Below are 7,382 nucleotides of genomic sequence, written 5' to 3'. Positions count from 1 at the left end.
TTCAATGTTAAGCATTAAACTGCAACAGTTTACATTTTCAAAACTGTGAATATATAGTGTAATATGATAAATCATCTGTGCTGTTTTGCCTGATTGACTACAGACATTTGGATTTAGCTAAGGACACGGCAGGGCAAACAATGAGTGAATAACCTGTTCTAATCTGGGATGTTTATTACTTGTGACCTATTAAAATATTTATAAACTAGCCTGTTGTGAGTCATCCTTCATTTCTTGTTTATTTTGCATATAGCCAGTTATTCTGTTAACTAGCTCCATACAGGCTACCTGAGGAAAAAATGTTTTATTAATATTGCAGTCATCATAAACATTGCAATTTGTACTTTATTATTTAATAATGCATAAACCTTTAAATCATTGTTCTGATGGCCCAGTCTTTCTTATATAGACCAGCAGTTACCTCAGTATTATTCTGTTGTTTTTCAGAAGCTTCATTTTGCTTTTGTGATGCATATCACCATCATGTAAAGTTACTGTCTGTTTCAGACTGGATGTGAGTGCTGAAGTCACTGGTAGCTCTGGCAGTGTGTGATTGGACATACATGGAGGCTGTTTATTGAGTGCCAAGACCCTGTTTTAATAATCTCAGTCAGCAGACATTCACTTAATTTTGCTTTGTTAGAGTTGATGAAAAGAATACAACTGTAAAAACAATCCAAATAATACACTAAAAAAGATGACATATTTAATTTGTATACATGCACATCACATTAACCAACATTAAAGAACAGTGAACATGAAAGTGTTGTTGAATTATTGAATATTAACTTTATTCATCTCAGGGGGACTTCAAGTAAATATTTTAGTTCAACAGAGTTTGGCTGAGAATGTTTGGGATTCCCTGCCCTATAATGTTGAAGATCAGAAATGGTATAATTGTATGTATAATATTTTCAAATCTTAAACACCATTAATATTATGGATTATTCAATTTTGGATGATTTCACTTACCATTATAAAACACATGACGTGAATGTAGGTTGTTTTTCAGTGCAACATATGGTCAAAGAACAGACATGATGTATGCTTTATATAAATATATATGTGTGTGTAAGAAATATTCAGTGATATTTATAAGTAGTAGTATTTATCTAAAGTGGATTTTACTGTTAACTATACAACCTGTTTTTGTTGGTGTCGAAAACAGGATGGGCTCTTTTGAGGGTCCATGTTAAAGGGATAGTTAATTAAAAATAAAAATTCTGATGCCCTCATCTTATTTCAAGTTGTATGACTAATTTTTTTGTGGGACACATTTTGAAAAACATATCAGTGTATTTTTTATACAACGGAAGTCAATTGGCACCAAAATTAGTTCTACTGGTTCCCAATGTTCTGCAGAATATCTTCTTCACAGAAGAAAAGAAAAACAATATTTTGTGAACTTGAAGTTGGCAGCAGGTACTGTTCAATTGGTTTGTGTAACGAGTGGGTATATTAGACTCCTACCAAAAGAATCCTTCCTTTTAGAATCTCTGGTAGAGAGTGAGGGGAGTTTACCAGCAGACCTGTTAGTAGTAGGTTCACTTTTTCCCTGGAAAAAGGACAATTGCTTGTCCCATTTATGAATGTGGGTACTAGTGATGCATTTTTAACCCACACATTCAGCTAGCATCTGTACATAGGGCTGAGGTGGTAGTCAGTGAGAGGGATTTTGATATTCAGTTTACTCTTGTACAGCAAGAACAACATTGTATGGTTTTTATTGAACAAAGTAATGTGGCTCAGTCAGGGGTAACAGTCCCTCAACAATTTAGTACCCTTAATTTTCCTCGGTTAAATGTGGAACAAGAGGAGAAGGTTAGGGAGTTATTGAATAAATATGCCTCTGTGTTTGTTAAAGGAAGTGGGGATTTGGTGTATACTGATTTGAACATCGGATTCCATTCTACTGTTAGAGCAAAATGTCATTAGGGAGAGCTGCAGCCCATATTTATCACTGATTGTGATTGTAAAGAAAAAGGATGGATCAATTTGGATGTGCGTGGACTATAGGCAGTTGAATGCTAAAACAAGGAGAGATTCATATCCCTTGCCTAGAATTGAAGAATCTTTAGATGCTTTGAGAGGAGCATGTTGGTTTTCCACCTTGGACTTGGCAAGTGGATATAATCAAGTGGCAGTGGCATAGGAAGATAAATAAAAGACTGCTTTTTGTACTCTGTTTGGCCTGTTTGAGCATAACTGTTTACCATATGGATTGTCCAATGGGCCAAACACTTTCCAACGTCAGATGGAATGCATATTCAGTGATGAAAGTTTCCAGTCAGTGCACTTATATTTGGATGATGTGATCACTGGTGTCAAAAGTATTCACATTCAATACTCAAGTAGAAGTATAGATACTAGGGTTTAAAAATACTTCTGTAGAAGTTGAAGTATCAACTCAAGCTTTTTACTCAAGTAAAAGTGTAAAAGTACTGGTTTCAAAACTACTTAAAGTATAAAAGTAAAAGTAATGTAAGGAAAAAAAATGCCATTAAGGACAAAAGCTTAGGCCGCGCCACAGGGGTCTATTGTGCACTCCACCTCCTCAAAATGTCATCAATAACCTTTATTGGAATGTAAATGTACATCCAAGCTTAACTGCAGGAATCTGTGAGGGCAGCGGACAAGAAAAATGTGGGTAGTTTTGGTGTACCCAGGGCAGGCTTAGTAACAATCAGGGCTTGACATTAACACCCGCCAACCCGCCAAAGTTTTCAGCTGTTTCAGTTCACACCGCACCGACAAACGCCAACAAATTCGTCTGTTGGAGTTTGTTGGATAGGTGTTGGCGTTGGTTGGAGTCTGTTTTTACCAGACTGAACATGTTTAATCGGCGTTTGTTTGGTCGTCTGAGCATCCAACAAACGGCAACAAACTCTTGGTGTGTTCCAAATGGGATATATCGCCCTCCGAAGGGCACTTCGGAGTGAAAACAATCATGGCCACCATACTGAAGGGTGGTTCCAAACCAAAGTGTTCAAAACTGGCCACTTTAAAGGGCCCTTCGGAATGAAGGATTTCAAAGGGTATAACTGATGGACACTGCGTTCCAAAAAAGGAGTATTTTTGACCTCTACACCCTTCATCCCTTCGAAGCTCTCACTCTGGAGGCTAAACACTTTGAAGGGATTAGGGCATAGGGATGAGCCCCTCCGAATGGAACGCAGGGCCTGACGTAATCTGACCTGGCCACGAACCGTTGCCATGACGATGAGGCAAGTCCCCTGCAAAGACAGCTGTTTGATCGCGCCCGCGCCTCACGCACACACAACAAAGCACTGGAAACGTGACATCGCAGCTTGTTCGTTATAAAAAATAAAATACAGTTTAAAAAAAAAAAACATATAAAAGGAACAATAGTCCGTAGTGCAATCTGTGCCATTCAGCAAGAGCACTGCTCCACTTCACCGAAAGAGAGAGGTATAACACCATGAGAGCAACGCAGGTTTACCTTCAGTTTCGTTTTAAATTAATTCATTTTGGCTTGTTTAGCTACATGGTTGTATATGACTATGGGTCACATAAATAAAAAGGGTCACGCTAAAAAAAATTTAAAAACCGGTGTATACGCTAATTTATTCAAACGTCTCTCTACCGAACTACCTAGCTTCATTTGCGGAGGACGAAGAGAAAGCACCCGTTTGATAGCCTAAATGAGCCAGTAGTAGAGAAATAATCTTTTAAGAAATAATCTTTTTCGAGTAACGACCCCCAGCACTGTCGTCCTTGCTGGAGTGTGATGTGATTTGTGATTTGTGACGTGCAGGTGCGCTGGATCGCGTACAACCCAATAGGGTGTCAGAATTGTATATGTTTATTCTCATCCAACCACAATCAAATTCACTCTATCCAGATGGCGCGATTTATCTGGATAGTTTTTTTTTTTTTTTCCAAGCCAGAATGAAAACAAGCCGAAATGAAATAGGAGTAACGAGGCTATTTTTAAAATGTAAGGAGTAGAAAGTACAGATAATTGCGTGAAAATGTAAGGAGTAGAAGTAAAAAGTCGTCTGAAAAATAATTACTCCAGTAAAGTATAGATACCCGAAATTTCTACTTAAGTAAGGTAACGAAGTATTTCTACTTCGTTACTTGACACCTCTGGATGTGATTGTATTTTCGTCAACAGTGGAGCAACATCTGGAGAGATTGGAGAAAGTCTTGCAACAATTTCAGCATCACGGTCTCAAAGTTAAGCTCAGTAAATGCTGTTCCCATTCAGTCGGTCACGTTCGACGTACGTCGGAAAGACCGACGAATAGGAATCTCGCTAGAGAGGCCAATCTACTTCGAGTGTAACTAAAACGAGCCAATGCACATTGGCATGCAATCATATGCATCAGCTGCTCGCCTCGCAGCGCGGGTATATAATGAGCAGCAGGTGCGTTGCATCTTCAGCTTTTCGCTTCGGAGCCGAACGGTGTTTGTTCCTGTTCTCTGCAAGCGAGTGTCTGCTAGAAGACGAGTCAAGCTTTTTGGTTGAACTTCTCTTTTTTTCCGAGTGCGGGCGAACAGCACAGCAGCGGGGTCGAAGTCCTCTCTTTTTCTGTTTTTGTTTCGTTTGCCGTTTTTGAGCAAATAGCTGTTTGACAGCGTCAGAAGGCTGTTCTCACGGCCAGTACGGTGCGCTTTTGAGCGCTGAAAAGCCGTTTTTACGGCTGGTAAGAGTGAGCGCCTTCAAAGAGAGAGAAAGCACATGACAGGCTGCACACAATCCCTGTCTGTGTTGCGGTGGCCGTTCCCCTGCGTGCTTCAGCACTTCTAAAAGAGCAAAGTCCCTGAAAGAGCTTACACAAGTAGATTCGCGTCTTTTTAAAGACGACATCCTACTTGTGTTTCTGGATGCGATCGTTCCTGTCCTCACTGACGGCCACGATCACCGTTTCGCATGTCTGGGCGCGTGCTTAAATGATGTTCGTGGGTGTTCATGTTTTCATATGAGAACATGATCACGTCGACACGCCTGTCGTGACTCTTCTTTCTCCGGGAAGCTTGAGTCCCCTCTGTTGTTGGCCAGCTGCCGCTTGTGTGTAAAAGCACAGCCGCGGGTCTGCCCGACACTCTGGGAGACCGTGGAGATCAACGAGAGCAAACCTCTCGCTCCTCTGCGTGTCGTGTGCCGTCGAGCTGCCGGGCTGCAGCGCGGGTTGTCACGGCAACCCAGCGCTTGCTCGCCGCTCTAGATGCGCGGTTCCCTTGCGGAATCTCCATTGTAGCGCCCTCTCTGGTGCACCAGAAGAGGTCTACTTTGCTGATATGGCTTGGGTGACATGAGGTTGAGGGGTTCCTTCGGGGAACCAACCCCCTAGGGCCCCTCCCTCTCTAGCGCATTGCAAGCTGTGCAGTTTCTGGATTGGATTGCTGGTCCTTTTCATAGGGGAACCTAGCATTTCATTCAGAGCTCCAGCTGAGGGACAGACGTCGATTGCAGCATCGGAGAGAGTGCTGTTATGCTCTGGAAATGAGGGTGACGCTGCCCACTGTAATGGTGTGTGCTTATGCTGACTCAGATTCAGAGTTTACAGCCATGCTTTCCTGGGTCTTCCAGATGTGCATGGAAAACTTGGCAGTATGGGGGTATTTTGGTGCCATAAATATGGAATGCCAAAGGTGCCAGAATCTGCATAAGTTTTTCCTCTCTCACTACCCTCTTGGATGGGGTGGCTGTACACAGACCACACCCACCCTGCATGTGAGGCCAAGGCACTCTTTTTGCATGAGGGTAGTTCTGTGCTGGGGTTGAGCTGCGCTTGTTGACTAACCGTGATCAAAGTCACGGCGCAGGCCCTCAGCCAGACGATGTCCACCTCCGTGGTCCAGAAGTGCCCCCTGGCTTACCTTGTGAGGTGTGAGAGGTTGTCAAGCTAATGCTTTCTCAATGCTCCCTTCTTACGAGGTGGCCTTTCGGTGACACTGTCGAGGACTGAGCCCAGCGGTTCTCCTCAGTTAGTAGCGGATCGGGGAGCTTCCCATGACAAACCATTGAGTTCCTCTTGGGCCGCCCCTCAGTCTGCTCGTCGCCAAGGGTGTCGTCCCCTGCAAGAAACTCCGGCCCAGCAGGCTCTGCTGTATCCATTGCGGGGAGATGACGCCTCCCGTCTCTGCAGCTGTTTAACTGGTTGGTGAGAATCACCCCTGAGACGGGCGACCCAGAGATGGGTGGGGCTGCTCTTCCACCCCTGGAGGAGGGCCAGGTGGTAAATCCTTTATTGGGTTTGTTTCTGTTCCGCCACTGACCCAAGAGGCAGCGGTACCCAAATTTTAAAGAGCAGTTCCTCCATTTCCAGGTCTGAAGAGGGTTTGGAGAGCAGTGGGAGGAGAAAAACCTCACCACTCTCATCCCCCTCTTCTGTTGCCAGCGGACAGCAGCGAGCAGCGGGCAGCCAAAGCCTCGACTGCTCCCTCTGTCCATCCATGGAGCCAGGTAAGTGTTGCCTAGCACACTGTGATGCCGCTTCGGGCCGCCTCACAAAGAGAGCCCCCCGAGCCGCGTCCCTGTGTTCCACCTCGCTGCCCTGCTGCGGGTACACCGGTGGTCCCTTTGGTCCTGCTTGTACGGTCTCTGCGAGCCGGGTTAGCGCTCCCCAGTCCGTCTCGCTGGCTTCTTCGGACCATCAGGGTCGGCTTTGCGATTCAGTTCGCCCGGCTTCCCCCCCCCAAGTTCAGGGACGTCCTCTTCACTACAGTGAAAGATGCCGATGCCCCTGTCCTGCGTGCGGAGATTGCAGTCCTACTGGCGAAGGACGCGATAGAGCCGGTCTCTCCAGCCGATTTGAGGTCGGGGTTCTACAGCCCCTACTTCATTGTACCCAAGAAAAACGGCGGGTTACGACCGATCTTGGACCTGCGAGTTTTGAATCGGAGCCTCCACAAGCTACCATTCAAAATGCTCACGCAGAAACGCATTTTCGAGTGCATCCGTCCCCGAGATTGGTTTGCAGCGATTGACCTGAAGGACGCGTACTTCCATGTTTCAATTCTTCCGCGACACAGGCCATTCCTGAGATTCGCGTTCGAAGGTCGAGCATATCAGTACAGAGTCCTACCCTTCGGGCTGGCCCTGTCTCCCCGCGTCTTCACGAAAGTCGTGGAGGGAGCCCTTGTTCCCATGAGAGAACAGGGTGTTCGCATTCTCAACTATCTCGACGACTGGCTCATTCTAGCACAGTCCCGGGATCAGTTGTGCAAACACAGGGATTTGGTGCTCAGACACCTCAGCCAGTTGGGGCTTCAGGTCAACTGGGAAAAGAGCAAACTCGCCCCGGTGCAGAGGATCTCTTTTCTCGGTATGGAGTTGGATTCGGTCGAGCAGATAGCACATTCCGGGTGCCAATCACTCAGGAGTGCCGCCGAACCTTCAGTCCGTGGTCGGA

The sequence above is a fragment of the Chanodichthys erythropterus genome, chromosome 24, assembly GCF_024489055.1.
Source record: "Chanodichthys erythropterus isolate Z2021 chromosome 24, ASM2448905v1, whole genome shotgun sequence".
NCBI classification, from domain to species: Eukaryota; Metazoa; Chordata; class Actinopteri; order Cypriniformes; family Xenocyprididae; genus Chanodichthys; species Chanodichthys erythropterus.
This window is presented reverse-complemented; position numbering follows the sequence as displayed.